At 42.8% G+C, this 20,916-nt stretch overlaps 1 pseudogene; it reads left to right on the top strand.

Moving 5' to 3' along the window:
* The first annotated feature begins 3,956 nt into the window (after window positions 1-3,956).
* LOC111957397 (zinc finger protein 366-like) lies at window positions 3,957-16,616 on the top strand (annotated as a pseudogene).
* Window positions 16,617-20,916: the final 4,300 nt, after the last annotated feature.

Below are 20,916 nucleotides of genomic sequence, written 5' to 3'. Positions count from 1 at the left end.
CGCCAGATTTAAGTAGCTTGAAAAGCCCCCCCCCCCAAAAAAAAAAATATTTTTTTGAGAAGTTATGATGGTTTTATTTTAGTTCGTTTTGGAGTCAAAGATAATAGTTTCAATATAGTTTTTCAAATGGGTTAATTATTTTAATTCAGTTTACTAAATAGTTTTCGTTTACTATATTAACCTTGGTAGTAGTAATGCAAAAAGTTTTATTTGGGTTTTTATTTGAAACCTAAGGTCACTATCCCAGTTACAATCTATTTTGGATATCAAATTCAGCAATTCCAGTTCCTGTTTATGGTTCTAAATGACCTACAGGATATCCGCTCAAAGGTTTGTGTGGTATTATTATTATTATTATATAAGGACAGCTGTGATAGTGAAGGAGAGTAAAGTCCATAGAACAGATTTTTCATGTTCCATTGTGACATAACAAAACTTTGTGCTGGCCTAAATACTGAGCCTAATGTTACAGTAAATATGAGAACTACATGATGCAGAGCACTTAGCCACTCATTTCATGTTTCAGATGTAGATGTTAAACAACTGGTAATTGTTTAGCTGATAGAGAAAAAGGCCTAAACCATGCACACTCTCACGCTTTATTAAAATACACATGTGGACTCTTTACACTTGTAAGATTAATCATAGCTATTCCTATACATACAGTACATAAACTATATTAGTATGCAATACAAAGGCAATCTACAGAGGAGTGCTCAGGGTCCAATCCAGTGAGGTTGCCTATAAACTGAAGAAGAATGCCAGTAAATGGGTGGGTAGGTGAAATAGATGAATTGATCGATGAACTACAACTAGGTTACTTTGAACTACAAATCCTAACAACAAATCTCTCAAGTGTCCCCCATGGAACCCTGGCATCACATTGGTGGACTCGATGAGGAGGGGTGTGGCCAGCCAAGTGAAGGAGCCTGATGAGGATGTCATCGCTGCCCTCTGATTGGCTGATTTGATTGTCGCCTTCCTCTTCTGCCAGACAGGATTGGTCCGCACTGCAGCCCTCTGAGATACAGAAAGCAAAGCATTTTATCCACCGCTCTATTAGAACCAGTGGAATAACCATAGAGATCATCCCAGAAATATGACATTGAAGTTTCTTTACCTGAGTCACAACAGATGCTTGGTGCGGCGCAGCATCCTGCTTCAGATCCACAGGGTCTCCCTCCTGCCTGACAGGGGGTGGGCAGGTAGTTCTCCTCCATGCAGCGTGCCGTCTCTGGGGAGCCCATCCAGCAGCCCAGCCCTTCCCCACAGCAGATACTGGGGCCGAAGCAGCGGCCCTGCTCCCCTGGCCCACACAACATGCACCGCAGGAGAAGAGAAGGGACAATCGGGTATTAAGTTGTACCATCATTCAAAAACATAGATTCTTATCAACATTCTTACTCCCTTTTTTCACAGGGAAGGTAAAGGTTCATTGTCAAATCTCAGATTTCAGTTTCTTCAGAATTCAGTGCTTCTACAGAGCCTCACTTTCAGTTCCCACTCCTCTTGATACATAAGACAAATCATACCTGCTATTTACAATACACATAAGATTTAAATAGTGTAGATCTAGATTCTAGATCTAGCCACTCACCTTGCGTTGTGGAGAGTCCATGAYGGACCTCTTGCCCCCGATGGGACAGTTGGAGATGTAGCAGGCTGAACAGAAAGATATGAGGAAGAATAAACACAAGGACACAGCGGCTCCAGTCATCTTGTCACACAGCTAGAAGTGGTGGGTGCGGAGTCAGGCGCAGAGGAATAATGGGGAAAACCGAACTTTATTACGGTATCCAAAAGTAACGCCAAAAACGACAGGCGAAAATAAATATGTCCAACCCAAAACTGGACACCAAACAGTCAGTGAACATAACATGCAACCAACCTAGACAAACAGAGAACAAGCCCGCACAAAAGCAGGCGGGCCTAACAGGCTTAAATAGCCCTGAAACAAAACTCAAACAAGAAACAGGTGCAACCAATAAGACATAACAAACAGAAAAGGGGATCGGTAGCAGCTAGTAGACCGGTAACGCCGAGCGCCGAGCGCCGCCCGGGGTCGTGACACATCTCTACTGGGAGAAGAGGAATAGAGTACAAGTCGAATGTGTTTCTTCATTTCGGAGTGACTCCCAGGTGAATGTATCTTCAGTAGCACCCAGACCTCTTATATACCCTCTCCCCTCTCGCCCGGGGAGTGACACGGACCCCTGACATCCACTTAGGGTTAATTAACGAGCCTGTCTTACTCCCCCTCCCTCCTGATAGCGCTGGCCCCTGGCTTGGGCTTGGCAGATGCCTGGCCAGTAGTACATTCATACAGTGAGTGGCCTGGCACTGCCTCAGCCATAGAGACAATCATTAGTGGAGGGCCTGTGTCCGTGACTATGCATGTGAAAGAGGAGAGGTGTCAGAAGAATGAGACAGACGGGAAGTGTTTGGTGTGTAGATGGAGATGGGGGGATGTGTTGAACCTGGACCTATGACCTATGACCTATTATTAGAGAGATGACGAAATGAAATGGTGATTGTGAGGCAATTACTGTAGAGCAGTGTATTTCAGTGTTAGCTAACTATCTGACAGACTAGTTGGCTACATCCTGTAGATGGTTCCAGTTCAAGGATTGAGAAAACAGCATCATGTAGTAATGGGATAAGAAGACATATTTGTACCTACTGAGATTATACACCATTTCATCGACTAGATTCAGTCGCGGGACGAATTTTTGCTTGAGCAGAGGGTCGGTGGCCGGAACGTAATTACAAATAACTTGTGGACTGAAAATTGACAAGGGGCCCAAATAGATCAAATGTCTGACTAAAATGTAATCATTTCAAACCTTGTTTATATTTGTATATGATCACGTGTCTCTGTATTATGCGTGGGAATACTAAACAACTATTTCTTAAATTAAAATCACTTAGAGCTGATTTCCTGCTGTGTCCAACAATGAAAATTCCACACCATTTTAATATTTTTTTTAAGTGATTATTATTATTATTATTTTTGCCCAGAAAACTTGGGGGGCCAAATAAAACCACCCATGGGCCAAATTCAGCCCAGTTGGTGAACCCTGCACTAGGGGTTATCTTATTACTGCACTTTATGAGCTTTTATTGGCTACACACATTGGCACACTAGCACACACACACACACACAAGATATACCTGATATGTCACCTTAATAAACTTTCTAGTACCTCATAGCAATTAGTACACATTGTCGAGGTCTTAGGTTAATTGATTAACCGAGTCCATTAACACAGACAACACTAATCGGCTTCCTATGAGAGACGTTCACTCTTCCAATGAGATGAGCTCAATTAGTGCCTTCCGGTTATGTCATCCTGTATTGATGCAGAAAGGCAGGGTGAATATATACTCAAATTGGGGGGGACGAGTTTACGTCGGATGATTGGTGCATACACGTGTCATAAGATGTATGTGATATCACAGTTTTCAACCTTTAAGAGCCAGTACCCACTATGAAGAGTCACTGTGAGGTAAGACAAGTAAAGGCTTGGTGTTGCTGCCAGGAACATGTCTATATGCTTGTGTATAGGCCTGTCTGAGAGATTAATGTTGGCCCAGTTCAAATATGTTGTATATGCACCCTTCATCACTTTTAAAGAGTATTTGAAATGGCCCAACTGAGCTCTTCTCCCATGGTGCAGTTGGGTTATCCTTCCCACATGTGGCTGTATTGACTCACTACATGTTACACTGTCATACATGAGCCAACTCAATCCTTCTGTTTATGCTGAATAAAATCTACCCATCACCCAAGAGGCTAAAGCCGACTAGTTGAACAAAGGAATACCTTGAAATACTCTAATATTCCTAGTCGTTACGTTGATACCCTAGTAGATGTGTAAATCAGACAGAGCTTCACTTTGATTTAGACGTGCGTCTAAATGACTTGGAATACTGTCATGTCATCAAGACACTTAAACGTTATATCATAACCATGAGCATTCACAGAGCATACACCAGCTTCACATGACAACATATTCATTACCTTTCTGTGGTGGTTCCTAATTGGCCAATTAAATAATCTATGCAGAATTGTCTTTCCAGCATCACATTTTTTCCACACATCCTGAAGCCATTATTGCACTAACTAACGTCACAGATGTTATGTTTAAGCAGTGTGAATCTAGCATGTGAGGGGTATCTGCAGGATGGGAAAAACAGGGTTGTGAAAGTGATTCCCAGAACTGTTGGTTTTGGCAGTTGAAAACTCCTCTCCTAGACTTCCATGCTTGTTTACCAATGCACAACATTCAATCAGCATTGTACTACTATTCAATTGTTTAAAACAAGCCTCATCCAGTCTCTCCCAAAGCTGTGTAAATCCTTATTTTGTAGAGAAATTGAGATGTCTATCTAGTGTTTCCTTATTTTTCAGCAGGAAGGCTTGTTGACTTCCTCTCCCTCCCTTCCTTCCTTCTCTCCGAAGGTACTCATCTGAAAAATGAGAACAAAGCGATTGTTCCTGTTCTCTTTCTTAAGTCACATCAAATGCTGTCCGTGGACGGGTGGCTCATTGTCAGGACAGCAGCAGGCCAGAGAGATCGTTACAGGAGCTGGAATACAGCCTAACACAGCTACTGCACTACCACTGGACAGAGATGTTAAGCCTACACTGAGCTACACTGAGCTGGTGAGTCTCTCAGGTCCAGCTGAGGACTAACAGGGCATGGCATGACAGGAGGGTGAGGGGGGGGCTTTTGTTTTATTGTCTTAGTTGTGTTGTATTGTATTCACTGGGGATATACACTAGCAGGGCAGACAGAGAGAGAGAGGAAGAGACAGAGTGGTCTTTCAATACTGCACCGTTCTGTGTAGAATAGACAGTAAGGGCATGGTTCTGGAGAACATTCTTGCATTTAAAAAATGTTGTGAAACGGTGTGTATTGCCTAAATAGAGATATTGTAAGTACTTGTGTATCTGACAGTACTGTGTGTGGAGCAGAGTAATATAGTGAACGTATTTGAGGTGATTCATAAAAATTAATAGAGAAAGTGTTTGAATATGCATTGACATCTGGTTGATAATGAATTGCTTGAGTGTCTGACAGTCAGGTGACTGGTTACCTGTGACTGGTTACTTGTCATCTGTGTGCATTTGAGGAAACATTTGATTTAACTGGTTTTCATAATATCGTAATATGTTAATATCGCATACTTTACATCATGATATTCTTTCACACTGTGACTGGAATAACACATTGAAGCTTAGTAGCCCATTATTAAGTGTATTTTTATTAACAATAATTTAATTGTGACCTAATCTTTATTCTTGATGATGACCATCACGATCCCAATCCCTATCAACATTGGAAATCCTCAGTGGTTTTGCTCTGTAGATTGACAGCAGTTCAGAGAAATATCACACTCTGTATTTACATAACTGGCATCATTATTAATGAACCTTTTACAGCAGTGGGCTAAAAGAAATCAACTTTGAAACAGAAGTATACACCTGACACACATGGTTATGGGCACAAACAACAAAAAAGAAGACACCTGTAAAATGTCAGATATACAGTGCATTCGGAAAGTATTCTGGCACCTTGACTTTTTCCACATTTAGCCTTATTCTAAAATGGATTAAATAGTTTCCCCCCCTAATCAATCTACACACAATAACCCAAAATGACAAAGCAAAACCAGGTTTTTAGAAATTTTTGCAAACGTATTGCAAATAAAAAACAAAAATATCACATTTATGTAAGTATTCAACCCTTTACTCAGTACTTTGTTGAAGCACCTTTGGCAGCGATTACAGCCTCGAGTCTTCTTGGGTATGACGCTACAAGTTTGGCACACCTGTATTTGGTGAGTTTCTCCCATTCCTCTCTGCATATTCTCTCAAGCTCTGTCAGGTTGGGTGGGGAGTGTTGCTGCACAGTCTCTCCAGAGATGTTCCATCGGCCACTCAAGAACTTTCAGATACTTGTCCCAAAACCACTCCTGCGTTGTCTTGGCTGTGTGCAGCCATTTAAGAATGATGGAGGCCACTGTGTTCTTGGGGACCTTCAATGCTTCGTCAATATGGGGTATTGTGTGTAGGTTGATGAGGGGAAAAAATTACTTAATCCATTTTAGAATAAGTCCGTAACGTAACAAAATGTGGAAAAGGTCAAGGGGTCTGAATACTTTCCGAATGCACTGTAGAGTTGAAATCTATTCAATTTTGAGGTTGCATTCCAATATTACACTTTATTTGACATTGAAACACAGTATTTTTTATCATCTTTATTAATAATAAAATTATGAAAAATATTAATAACATTCCACCCATGAGGCCAAAGAGAGCGCTTTTGGTCATTGACTGCAGGAAAGGGCTACTAACAGTATTGTCTCGTCCTCTTTTAGCCGAACTGCAGAAGTTGAACACTTCATTGTTTGATTGTCTGATACCCTCTGTCACAGCCAATCTCCTGTGTCCAACTGTCTTCAGCTCATAACTACAAAAATGCCAACATTAATCCGATCATTCACACTCTATAGTGGATGTAGTTGGTTGGCTCGTCTTAAGCAGAGTATGCAGATCTACAAAGTGGTCAATTTGTTTGGAACTTGTGCTTCTCTAGAGCTAAGTAAGAGATCTAACACAGAGTTGTAGTGGAGGACAAAAGGAGAAGTGGCCTTCCACCAATCCATGCAAAAAGATGAACAAAGCAGAGAGAGGAGGAGAAGTGAACGTTAGTTCCTGTTTCAGAGGAATGGATGGTAGAGGAAGAAGGGATGGTAATACAGAAGCGGGAAGTGACAGGTTATAACGGTGTAACAGAGGACAGTGATTAGTGTTGTCACGGCTACCTGTGCAGTAGGTAGGTAACTCCAGAAGGACTGTTTCTCTTCCTCAGGTGTTGGAGAAGCATGCTTATGGTAATCATATTGTAATGGTTGACATACATAACTGATTTCCTCTGTATATTTCCCCATGCAGGTAAATGATGGACACAGACATTCTAGGTTTCAGACCAGACAGGAGGAGTTCTCATAGGGAAGACCTGAGACCTGTCTCTCACCACAGTCTTTATCTGAGCCCACCTCCACTCTACCTGAACCCGACCAAACTCTCCCTCTTCCCGACCAGAGAGGCCTACAGCCCCCTGACTCACCATCGGCCCCTGGGCTCTGAGGGCATGCATTACACCCAGAGGGAAGGTTCCCAAAAACGCAAAAGGAGGCCACAAAAAATGGAGGGTTCCGAATCCCCTACAGGAGACATGGAGGAGGTGGAGCGTCGAGGCAACACCAGGACTGTTGATCTCTCCCACCTTCCGTTCTCCCTCCCTCCTCGCCCACGTCTCCCTCCCTCTCCCATGCCCATTCCAGGTATGATCGACCTGAGCCGGCTCCAGCTGCACCACAGGGCTATGTCCAGATATGAGCCAACTATGGGCCTCCCATTGCAGGTGAAACAGGAACCACTTAGCCCCTCACCTTTGTGGCCTCCCTCTCCTCTCCTCCATCACCACCCTCCTCCCCTATTCTTCCCCCCTCTCCACACCAGCCTCCTCCCCTTCCCCTTCTTCATGCCTGGGCCCATCATGCACCTCTCTCCTGGAGCCTTCTACCCCAGAGAGGCACTACGACCTAGTCGGCGCAGCCCAGACGGAGGGCCCCGAGGTGGGATGACCAGCGCTGAGAAGCTGGGTCTCAACATCCGCATTGACGACAGCTACCACGTAGATGTAGGAGGAAACCAGAAGCGTTGGAAGTGCCGTACGTGTGAGAAGTCATACACATCCAAGTATAACCTGGTGACACACATCCTGGGCCACAGCGGTATCAAGCCTCACAGCTGCCATCTGTGTGGGAATCGGTTCAAGCAGCTGAGCCACCTGCACACTCACCTGCTCACCCACCAGGGCACACGGCCACACAAGTGCCAGGTGTGCCACAAGGCCTTCACCCAGACCAGCCACCTGAAGAGACATATGATGCAGCATAGTGACGTGAAGCCGTACAGGTCAGTAATGGTAATCTTTGTCTAGATTAGAGTTACTCGAGTTACTAGACTAGAGTTACTCTTTATTTAGTCTAGCCGAGAATTAAGAAAATTTGTTCAACAAGGACCTTACATTACATGCCTAGTCTGTGACTCAAACGCAGACCAAGGATAGAACAAACTTAGACCTGTCCATGAATTGTCATCAGTATGGGAGAGTGGGGTAAGTTGACAAAATTTTTCATTCAATTTTTTCATTCAGCATCACTCCATCAAGGGAAATATAGTATTCTTTCTAACAAAGGTATCTACATAGACTCCGTTTTCTCAGTTTATTAGGTACATCACCCAGTTCACGAAAATGGCTCACTCCTACAGACAGTGAGTCACGTGGCCATGGCTTTCTATATAAAGCAGGCAGACAGGCATCGAGGCATTCAGTTACTGTTCAATTGAATGTTAGAATGGACAAAAGAGAGACCTAAGAGGATTTGAGGTATGATCATCGGTACAAGGCGTAATGGATCCAGTATCTAAAAAAATGTCCGCCCTCCTAGGACTTTTCACGCACAACAGTGTCTAGGGTTTACCGAGAATGGTGTGACAAACATAAAACATCCAGTTAGCGGCACACCTGTGGGCGAAAACAGCTTGTTGATAAGAGGTCGAAGGAGAACGGCAAGAATCGCGCAAGCTAACATGCGGCCCACAAACAGGCAAGTAATGGCGCAGTACAACAGTGGTGTGCAGAACGGCATCTCGGAACGCACAATTAGTCGGCCCTTGTCATGGATGGGCTATTGCAGCAGACGTCCACACCGGGTTCAACTCCTATCAGCTAAAAACAAGAAGAAGCGGCTCCAGTGGGCATGCGATCACCAACACTGGACAATTGAGAAGTGGAAAAACCTTGCTTGGTCCGACAAATCCCGGTTCCTGTTGCATCATGCTGATGGAAGATTCAGGATTTGGCTTAAGCAGCATGAGTCCATGGACCCATCATGCCTGGTGTCAATGGTACAGGCTGGTGGTGTAATGGTGTGGGGAATTTCTTCCTGGCACACATTAGGTCCTTTAATATGAATTGAGTAACGTTTCCATGCCCTGGAGAATTCAGTCTGTTCTGGAGGCAAAGGGAGGTCCAACCCGGTGCTAGATAGGGTGTACCTAGTAAACTGTCCACTGAGCGTGGTTCTACCTCGAACCAAAAAGGGTTCTCCTATGGGCACAGCCGAATAACCATTTTGGAACCCTTTTTTCTAAGCGTGTAGAGACCCCAACTGATGCATAGAGCAATCTTAAAATTATTTACTTTGGTTTAGATACAAGCTTCATGAAATCTCTAACACAATAAATCTGTTGTTATTTTTAACGTAACTTGCTTATCACTTTTTCCATGTGGTTTCTTCCTTCACAGACTCCATGAAATTATGACCTCTTCCGAAATATTTGGTCAAATTATTAATTTTGTGTATGGGTTCTACTCCTATCCTCTCCTCTCCTCTCTAGTTGTGGGGTGTGTGGGAGGGGTTTTGCCTACCCTAGTGAGCTGCGGGCCCATGAGCTGAAGCATGAGAAAGGCCAGGAGAATGTGTGTGTGGAGTGTGGTTTGGACTTCCCCACTCTGGCCCAGCTCAAGAGACACCTGACGGCCCACAGAGGACCCACCCTTTACAGGTAGCCTACGTTACGTATGCCCAGAAACACCCGATGGGTTTCACATTACCTCATGTGTCTGTTACCCCAATTTCTGCTTGTAGATATTTTACATTACCTCCACTGGAAGATTTGTGGGTTTGACAGTAAAAAAACAACAAGCGGGTTATCAGGAAACTGTTACTTTTTGGCTAAATCCAGGCCACATCAGAGTGTGGGTTTTCTGTATAGAATTATACTTCTATTTCATTCTATCTCAATTCTAATTCTCATTCTATTTCGATAGTTTTCTGTCCAGGTGTAGCAAGTGTCTGTTTTCTGTCCAGGTGTAGTGAGTGTCTGTTTTCTGTCCAGGTGTAGTGAGTGTCTGTTTTCTGTCCAGGTGTAGTGAGTGTCTGTTTTCTGCCAGGTTGTAGTGAGTGTCTGTTTTCTGTCCAGGTGTAGTGAGTGTCTGTTTTCTGTCCAGGTGTAGTGAGTGTCTGTTTTCTGTCCAGGTGTAGTGAGTGCCAGAAGAGCTTCCAGTACCCCAGCCAGCTGCAGAACCACATGATGAAGCACAAAGACATCCGGCCATACATCTGCAGCGAGTGTGGCATGGAGTTTATACAGTCCCATCACCTCAAACAGCACACACTCACACATAAGGTAAGACTGGTGGGGTTTTCATACTGTCCACTAATGTCAACATGTGTGTTTGGAGGGACGTGTCTTTACATGGCTAGGTTGTGTTGTGTTGTGGAGATTAAGTGTCTGTGGGTCAAAGGGGTGTTAAGGCAGGCTTTATCTGTTGACAGCATCAGCTGGCTGGTGCCATGACACGTAGCCTACATCAAGGGCCTTTACATTTGTTGACATTAAATGTTTTTTTTATGGGATATACGTACATGACAGTATGATGACTTTCACACTACAAATTTCACATCATTGTTTCTGCTTCAAACTGTCTTTTAGTACTACATGGTGAAGCCAGGACAAAGAGCAGATCTCCTCAAAAACCTTGAGCCCAGCAAACAGACAAATGACACTTTAGAGAGAGATGTGAGTGCATGCTACAGTAACCGTGGCTACAAGTTCAGTCATGTAATATTGTGAGAATCCTATTATTCTGACTTTTTCCGGCGATACAAGGCATCCACTCTCTTGTTGTCAAGCTAACATGTCTTTCTTGTCCTTCTTGTCCCTGATGGTCTTGCTTGTCAACATGTAAGACAATTTTCCACTATGATGGTTATTTAAACAAATTAACAATTAATTAAAACATTCTCTCTCTCTCTCTCTCTCTCTCTCTCTCTCTCGTACTGCTGATATTTTTCATCTCCGCTCTCGTCCTGCTCTCTTCATCTGATCTTCTCTTCTGCTGCGGTCAGTCTCGTCGTTCTCTCGTCTCATCTCTCTCTCGTCTGGCGCTCAGTGTGTCTCTTGCGTCTCTCTCTCTCCGTCTCTTTGTCTCTTCTACTGCCTCTTCTCCTCCGGGTCGTTCTGCTCTCGACTTTCCGGTGCCGTTTGTGTCTGCTCCTCTCTCCGTCGTCTCCTGTCCCTCATCTCTCTTCTCTCTCTCCTCCCTTCTTCGTCTCTCCTCAGGGGTGAAGGAGCACAAGTGTCGTGAATCATCGTGGGTCGGGAGTTCACCCTCTTGGCAAATATGAAGCCGCCAGCGTCTTGGATATACTAACATCAGTCTTACGCAGTGTTCACCTCTGCTTCCAAGGAAAAGGCCTTTGTCCTTCGAGGAGAAAAAACAGGACCCTCAAGGCCCACATGAATGTCCCCATGACATTAAACCCTACAAATGCAAGGTGAGTGTTCTTATGGCTAAGTGATTATGTTAGAGGGAGAGCGGCTAGAGACAGTTTCATGTTGGATGACATTCTTCAAAAATCACTGCAACACTCCTTTTATTATAAGCCAGGGTAATTTTCCTCTGACACATTTGTGCGGCTGGCCTTCCGGTCGTTGACGGGCGCAAGTGTGTTCAAGAAGCAGTGTGGCTTGGCATGTATCGGGGGAACGCCATGGCTCTCGAACGTCGCCTCCCCGAGGTCCGCGACAGGTGTGGCAGCGATGGAACAAGACTGTAACTACAATTGGAATTCAACAAAATTGGGGAATAAAAGAAAAAATGTAAATAAAAAATAACACAAACCAATAGTTTTATTACTATAATACTAAAGTCTAGAGAAGCCAATAGACCTTAGAGACAGCGTCTCAACACTGGGTTTCTGAGTGTCTGTATGACCTTGTTCACTAATAGAAGAGTGTGAGACGATGAGGAGAGATGTAGACAGAGAGAAGATTTGGCAGTGAGATCCCTCCTCTTCCATAGGGAAGGATAATCGGCTGCAGCAAAATACAAACTGCCTTCTCTAAAAAAATGGCCCGCCAGCCCTCCCGGAGATCAGGCCCCGAAATAGATTTCATCTCGCTTCTCTCTGCTGCTGGAGGGACACTTCCTGTTTTTCTCACGGTCCCTCTGGAACAGTTTACAGTCCCGGGCTCTCCTCCTGAAGGAAACCCTAATAAAAAGAATACGAGGAAGGACAGCGCAGGTGAGTTGCCTCTTCCATCCCTCCTCTTCTTGCCGCTTCTCTGTCTGTCTGTCTGTCTGTCTGGTCTGTCTGTCTGTCTGTCTGTCTGTTCTGTCTGTCTGTCTGTCTTGTCTGTGCTGTCTGTCTGTCTGTCTGTCTGCTGTCTGTCTGTCTGTCTGCCTGCCTGTCTGTCTGTCTGTCTGTCTGTCTTCTGTCCTGTCTGTCTGTCTGTCTGTGTCTGTGCTGTCGTTGTCTGTCTGTTGTCTGCCTGCCTGTCTGTCCTGTCTGCTGTCCTGTCTCTGTCTTGTCTGTCTGTCTGTCTGTCTGTCTGTCTGTCTGTCTGTCTGTCTGTCTGTCTGTCTGTCTGTCTGTCTGTCTGTCTGTCTGTCTGTTGTCTGGTGTGTGTGGTGTGTGTGGTGTGGTGTGTGTGTGTGTGTGTCTGTCTGTGGTGCCACACATACGTTCATGATTGCGTCCAGCTCCTATTACAGCTCTGAATGCTTTGAGGATTCGTCATCTAACACATCAGTTGTTTGATAGAGGGGAAGGTTTGATAAGTGGACACAGTTCTAGACTTGCCGTCGTTTTTCTGCCCTTGAATGGTGTTTACTATACCAGGAAGTGCTATGATGTGGTTCGAGGAATAATGGAATTCCCAAATTGTAATCAAGGAATGTGTACACAAACTATTTCAATAGTTGGTATTCAATGCATTTGTTTGAGGAAAAATTACAATAATTATTTGCCAAATTGCTGGTTTGGGTTTATCAGCTGATTGTCTGTTGCTTCCAAGCACATGCACTGCTTTCCTAGGAGCCTGATGAAGTCTTTTAATGCCGAAAATAAATCTGTTCCACATTCTGTTTGTTCTTCAATTCATGTGCCTTATTGGTTCGTCCGTGAGCACATATCTGACAATTTTATTTTTGTTCTTCCTTGTTTTCAGCTGTGTGGGAAGGAGTTCAACAGAATGCATAACCTGATGGGCCATATGCACCTGCACTCTGACAGCAGGCCCTTCAAGTGCCGCTACTGCCCCAGCAAGTTCACTCTGAAGGGGAACCTCACCCGCCATATGAAGGTCAAACACGGGATCATGGACATGGGCCTGAATGCAAGAGGTAAGCAGTCCAGGCTATGGATAAATGCATCATATGGTTCCTCCCTTTCTGCAGTGAGACTTTCTATAACCTTCCTACCCTGAAGCTAAATCAGAATCAGCCAGTCAAATTGGGATAAACAGTTCCTTCGGAAAGTACTTTTCTACATTTTGTTAGGTTACAACCTTATTCTAAAATGTATTGAATTGTTTTTTCCTCTCATCAATCTACACACAATACCCCATAATGACAAAGAAAAAACATAYTTTTGCAAATGTTTGCTAATTTATATAAATAAAAAAAACGGCAATATATAATTAACATAAGTACTTTGTTGAAGGTCCTTTGGCAGCAATTACAGCCTTGAGTCTTCTTGGGTATGACTCTGCAAGCTTGGCACACCTGTATTTGGGGAGTTTCTCCCATTCTTCTCTGCAGATCCTCTCAAGCTCTGTCAGGTTGCATGAGGAGTGTTGCTGCACAGCTATTTTCAGGTCTCTCCAGAGATTTTTAATTGGGTTCAAGTCCGGGCCACTCAAGGACATTCAGAGACTTGTTCCGAAGCCACTCAGGCATTGTCTTGGTTGTGTGCTTCGGGTTGTTGTCCTGTTGGATGGTAAAACGTTGCCCCAGTCTAAGGTCCTGAGCGCTCTGGAGCAGGTTTCATTAAAGATCTCTCTGTACTTTACTCCATTCATCTTTGCCTCGATCCTGACTAGTCTCCCAGTCCCTGCCACTGAAAAACATCCCCACAGATGAGCCTTTTACTGAGGAGTGGCTTCCGTCTGGCCACTCTACCATAAAGGCCTGATTGGTGGAGTGCTGCAGAGATGGTTGTCCTTCTGGAAGGTTCTCCCATCTCCACAGAGGAACTCTGGAGCTCTGTCAGAGTGACCATCGGGTTCTTGGTCACCTCCCTGACCAAGGCCCTTCTCCCCCAATTGCTCAGTTTGGCCCAGATGGCCAGCTCTAGGAATAGTCTTGGTGGTTTCAAACTTCTTCCATTCAAGAATGATGGAGGTCAGTGTGTTCTTCGGGACCTTCAATGCTGCAGACATTTTTTCCTACCCTTCCCCAGATCTGTGCCTCGACACAATCCTGTCTCGGAGCTCTACGGACAATTCCTTCGACCTCGTGGCTTGGTTTTTGCTCTGACATGCACTGCCAACTGTGGGACCTTATATAGACAGGTGTGGGCCTTTCTAAATCATGTCCAATCAATTGAATTTAACACAGGTGTACTTCAATCAAGTTGTAGAGACATCTCAAGGATGATCAATGGAAACAGGATGCACCTGAGCTCAATTTCGAGTCTCATAGCAAAGGGTCTGAATACTTATGTAAATAAGTGACATCTCAATCACCAGACAGGTCCTACAGGCCCTCGTTTTGTCGCACCTGGACTACTACCTAGTTGTGTGGTCATGTGCACCAAAGAAGGACATAGGCAAATTGCAGTTGGCCCAGAACAGAGCAGCACGTATTGCACTTAGATGTACACGGAGGGCGAATGTCTTGACATGCATGTCTATCTCTCCTGGCTCAAAGTTGAGTAGAGATTGATTGCACACTATTGGTCTTTGTTGTATTATATATTGTATTCTATATTGCATTATATATTGGATTGTGTATTGTATTATATGTTGTATTATGTATTGTATTATATATTGTATTATACTATATTGTATTATGTATTTTATTATATATTGAATTATATAATGTATCATATTTTGTATTATGTATTGTATTATATATTGATTTATATATTGTGTTATGTATTGTATTTTAAATTGTATTAGTTGTGTCATGTATAATATGTATTTTATGTATTCTATTTGTTGTGTTTTGTTTCCTGTTTGGACCCCAGGAAGAGTAGCCTCTGCCTTGACAGCAGCTAATTGGGGATCCTAATAAAATACTAAATACGTACCTCTGTTGTGATATGTGTCTCTGTTCTCCAGTGTTCAGCAAATTCAGATTGTATCATGTGTCTCTCCTCCAGTGTTCAGGCGGCGGGGGCGGTTCTGCTTGTCGGCCCCTCTGGGTCTTCGGACCCGCTCCAGCCAGGAAGAGCCTTTTGACCTCTCCCAGAAGCCCCGGCCGCCGCGGCCCAGCCTGCGCCTCTCCCAGTCGGACGGGGAGAGCGTCCCGGGGAGCTCCTGCCAGGAGGAGGATGAGGAAGACAGCCTGTACAGGAGGAGCCAGTACAGCCCCGAGGTCTACCAACACCACACTGGGGGACAGGGGTACAGGTCTGATACAGATAGACAGGTGTATGGACAGGACATGGAGACAGGTGGACAGGGGTACAGGTCTGAAACAGATAGACAGGTGTATGGACAGGACATGGAAACAGGTGGACAGGTGTACCCGCCTAGGGCAGGTGAAGAGGTTAATCAGCCTGTGTCAGATCCAGGTGTTGCAGAGGAACAGGTGTACCAGCGTGTGACAGGTAGACAGGTGTATGACTCCGACTCCGAGCTGGGGGGCCAGCTGTATGAACAAGAGGCAGGTGGACACCACATCGGTGACAATGTGCGTTACCCTGGGTCAGGTAATACAGGTAAACATGTGTACCACTCAGATTCAGAGTTAGATGACCAGTTGTATCAGCCTGACCCTGACCAGCTAGAGATAGGTGACCAGGTTTACCATTCTGATGCAGGTGAAGAGATGATGGACACACCTGAACCATGTGAAAGAGACTACCACTCAGACCCAGGTGTTTATTATCAGAAACCATAGGGCCTGATAAGGAGAAAGAATAGGATATGGTGAGAGCTGGAAGCAGGGTAAAGGAAGAACAGAGGAAGAAGCATAGACATTCTTAGCAGGAGGAGTAGGGAATAGGCTACTGTGCTGAAGAGAAGAGGGTCGAGGACTATTCCAAAAGGGGTGGGGAGATAATTAAGTAGTACCTTGAATAAGCTGTGAAGCGTATTGTATTTCAGACTGATAGGACTGACAATACTTGTGCATGTGAAAATATGTGTCTTTAAGAAAATGTTAAGCTTACATTTGCATGAAATTATGATGTAAATATAATGAAAATTGTTAAGAAAATATGAAAATATTTTGTCCTAAATTGTTATTTTTTAACTAGTACTTTTATAAAGCCAATCTGTAATGAATGAGCATGGGATTTCAATGTGATAACAATCATTTATCTTTTGTAATGGTAGTTTTAAATGATTTTCTACTGAAAGTTTTCATCAGTCTGTAAATTGTGTTGTTTTGTTGTGTGATGTAATGAGTCAACAAAAGTTTAGGGAAGCCATGATTTTGTGATTTCTTGTAAATACTTGAGTGACTGACTTTGAAATAAATGAGTGTCTGTAATCTGTATTTATAAAAAATGAACTGAGATTTTAAAACACAAGGTTGTGTTTTATATTTCCACGTGTAGAGGATAGTGAGAAGGCACACCACAAGGTAGGAAGGCTATAATATATAGTCATATACCCCAGATAAATGCAGTAAAATGTATTGTTTTAAAGTGTCAGCCATAGTAGTACAGCCCCCCTGGGCCACACAGGCTACTACTCAACTCTATATGGGGCAGATACCCTATCTGTAGTCCCTTCCTGTCTTATCAACTCCACAGCATCTTTCAATATGACTCTGTCAAAGCCTTGTGTATATGGCGAAATGTCCTGCTGATAATTCAAATCGAATCAAATTGTATTCACCTTACGGTGAAATGCTAACGAGCCCCTAACCAACAAAGCAGTTAAAAAAAATATGGATAAGAATAAGAAAAAAAGTACAAAGTAATTAAAGAGCAACAGTAAAATAACAATAGTGAGACTATGTACAGGGCGGTACTGGTACAGAGTCAATGTGCGGGGGCACCGGTTAGTTGAGGTAATATGTACATGAAGGTAGAGTTATTAAAGTGACTATGCATAAATGATAACAACAGAGAGTAACAGCAGTGAAAAGGGGGGGGGGGATGCAAATAGTCTGGGTAGCCATTTGATTAGTGGTTCAGGCATCTTATGGCTTGGGAGTAGAAGCTGTTTAGAAGGCTCTTGGACCTAGACTTGGCGCTCCGGTACTGCTTGCCGTGCGGTAGCAGAGAGAACAGTCTATGACTAGGGTGGCTGGAGTCTTTGACAATTTTTAGGGCCTTCCTCTGACACTGCCTGGTCTAGAGGTCCTGGATGGCAGGAAGCWTGGMCCCASTGATGTACTGGGCCGTTCGCGTTACCCTCTGTAGTGCCTTGTGGTCGGAGGCCGAGCAGWTGCCRTACCAGGCAGTGATGGAATTGCCAGTAATCTACCAGTAATGTATCCACATTTGCATTCTATAGCAACTACGGTATGGCTGACGATAAAAGAGAAAAATGACAACACTGGAATAATGAATAGTGAATTTCCATTTCTAGCCTGTCATGTGAAACAGCATAAAAATATATACAGTACCAGTCAAATGTTTGGACACACCTACGCATTCAAGGGTTGTTCTTAATTTTTTTTTACGATTTTCTACATTGTAGAATAATAGTGAAGACATCTAACTATGAAATAACACATATGGAATCATGTAGAAACCAAAAAAGTGTGAAACAAATCAAAATATATTTTATATTTGAGATTCTTCAAAGTAGCCGCCCTTTGCCTTGATGACTGCTTTGCACACTCTTGGCATACTCTCAACCAGCTTCACCTGGAATGATTTTCCAACAGTCTTGAAGGAGTTCCCACATATGCTGAGCACTTGTTGGCTGCTTTTCCTTAACTCTGCGGTCCAATTCATCCCAAACCATCTCAATTGGTTTGAGGTCGGGTGATTGTGGAGGCCAGGGCACAGATTCACAAAACAATTCTTATGCAAAAACTTAAGAGAAAAAATAAGAAGTTCATAAGATAGTTCATAAGTGTAATTCCTCAACAATATCTTAAGATTTTTTTGATTTTCTCACTAACTTTTCAAATATCTCTTACAAATCTTCTTAAGATGTTTGTTGCTAGGCAAACATTTTAGCTAGCTATCTAGCTAGCTATGGCAATCATGTTAGCATATTTCTTACTGAGATTACTGTTCTAAAACATGTTCTTGGGGTTAAAATAATCAATACTTTCAGATTAAGTTTGTGAGTAAATTAACATGTTCAGTTGCTTTCATTAGCTTTTTCTCTAACTGCCCTGAGTTTAAAACAAGTGTTTAGCTATCTTGGAATTAAGAACATTTCCAATAACCTTATTTTGAAGAATCTAATTTCTTCTTAGCTTTTTTCTTAAGGAGAAACATAAGAAATAGCACAATAAATGTTCAATAACCTTTTTGAGGAATAGCAACTTTGCTTAACTTTCTTCTTAAATCTATAGTTAAGGAAAATATGGCAGTTAAGAAAACATTTCTTCTTAAGAAGGTTTTGTGAATCTGGGGCCGGATTCACAAAACATTACTTACGAAAAAACTTAAGAAGTTTCTTAAGATAGTCCGTAAGTGCAATTCCTCAAAATGTTCTTAGGAATTCATAGTTCTCTTAGGAACTTTGTAAATATCTTTCCTAAGAACTTCATAAATATCTTCTTAAGTGACATTGACATTGGTGACGTGCTTGAAACCAATAAATAACCCTTTGTGACAGGGATGATAGGATTTGGACCACTACAATAAAGTGTTGATATTTCTATTTGATTACATTTATTTATCTGCTTTATGTCTCAAGATAAAAACAAATGTTTGCTCGCGAACATTTTATGCACAAAAACAAATGTTATTGTTTCACACATTATAGCCATCAGACTAGCTATGACTAGCTATGGAGGAAACAGCAGCCAGGAAAAGGTTGCTGTTGGGGAGACTCAAAAACTGTGTGGGCACTGCCGGGACCAAAAAGAGAGGATGGGAGCGAGAGTGGCTGAGTTTGTCTCTGCCGTATGGGGTATGGCAAGGGACAGTGATAACACCATAAAAAATAGTGGTCAAACATCAAGTCGGCTGCTAAGAAGGGCAAACCGGAAGGGATGGCGTATCGCTGCAGAATGCTGTGGTAGCCATGCTCGTTAAGTGTGCCTTGAATTATAAATAAATCACCGACAGTGTCACCAGCAAAGCACCCCCACACCCTCACTAATCCTCCTCCATGCTTCACAGAGGGAACCACACATGCGGAGATCATCCGTTCACCTACTCTGTGTCTTACAAAGACACGGACGTTGGAACCAAAAATCTCAAATTTGGACTAATCAGAACAAAGGGCAGATTTCCACTGGTCTAATGTCGATTGCTCGTGTTTCTTGACCCAAGCAAGTCTCTTCTTCTTATTGGTGTCCTTTAGTAGTGGTTCCTTTGCAGTGTGACCATGAAAGCCTGATTCACGCCGTCTCCTCTGAACAGTTGACGTATCTGTTATTTGAACACTGTGAAGCATTTATTTTGGCTGCAATCTGATGTTCAGTTATTCTAATGCACGTATCCTCTGCAGCAGAGGTAACTCTGGGTCTTCCTTTCCTGTGGAGCTCCTCATGAGAGCCAGTTTCATCGTAACGCTTGATGTTTTTTGCGACTGCAAAAAAGAACCTTTCAAAGTCCTTGACATTTTCTGGATTGACTGACCATCATGTCTTAAAGTAATGATGGACTGTCTTTTCTCTTTGGTTATTTGAGCTGTTCTTGCCGTAATATGGACTTGGTCTTTTACCAAATAGGGCTATCTTCTGTATACCACCCCTACCTTGTCACAACACAACTGATTGGCTCAAACGCATTAAGAAGGAAAGAAATTCCACAAATGAACTTTTAACACGGCACACCTGTTAATTGAAATGCATTCCAGGTGACTCCCTCATGAAGCTGGTTGAGAGAATGCCAAGAGTGAGCAAAGCTGTCATCAAGGTAAAAGGTGGCTACTTTGAAGAATCTCAAATATGAAATATATTTTGATTTGTTTAACACTTTTTTGGTTACTACATGATTCCATATGTGTAATTTCATAGTTGTGATGTCTTCAATATTATTCTACAATGTAGAAAATTGTAAAAATAAAGAAAAACCCTGGAATGAGTAGGTATGTCAAAACCGTTGACTGGTACTGTATATATATACAGTTGAAGTCGGATGTTTACATACACTTAGGTTGGAGTCATTAAAACTTGTTTTATAACCACTCCACCATTTTCTTGTTAACAAACTATAGTTTTGGCAAGACGGTTAGGACATCTACTTTGTGCATGACACAAGTAATTTTTCCAACAATTGCTTCCAGACAGATTATTTCACTTATAATTCACTGTATCACAATTCCAGTGGGTCAGAAGTCTACATACACTTCGTTGACATTGCCTTTAAACAGCTTGGAATATTCCATAAAATGATGTCATGGCTTTAGAAGCTTCTGATAGGCTAATTGACATCATATGAGCCAATTGGAGGTGTACCTGTGGATGTATTTCAAGGCCTACCTTCAAACTCAGCCAGAAATCTTGCTTGTTTGTAGGTGACCAAATACTTATTTTCCACCATAATTTGCAAATAAATTCATAAAAAATCCTACAATGTGATTTTCTGGATTTTCTTTTCTAATTTTGTCTGTCATAGTTGAAGTGTACCTATGATGAAAATTACAGGCCTCTCTCATCTTTTTAAGTGGGAGAACTTGCACAATTGGTGGCTGACTAAATACTTTTTTGCCCCACTGTATATATATATATATAT

Source organism: Salvelinus sp. IW2-2015, linkage group LG33 (genome assembly GCF_002910315.2).
Source record: "Salvelinus sp. IW2-2015 linkage group LG33, ASM291031v2, whole genome shotgun sequence".
Lineage (NCBI taxonomy): Eukaryota > Metazoa > Chordata > Actinopteri > Salmoniformes > Salmonidae > Salvelinus > Salvelinus sp. IW2-2015.
Note: the sequence above shows the minus strand (reverse complement) of the source record. Positions and strands in the feature narration are given on the sequence as shown.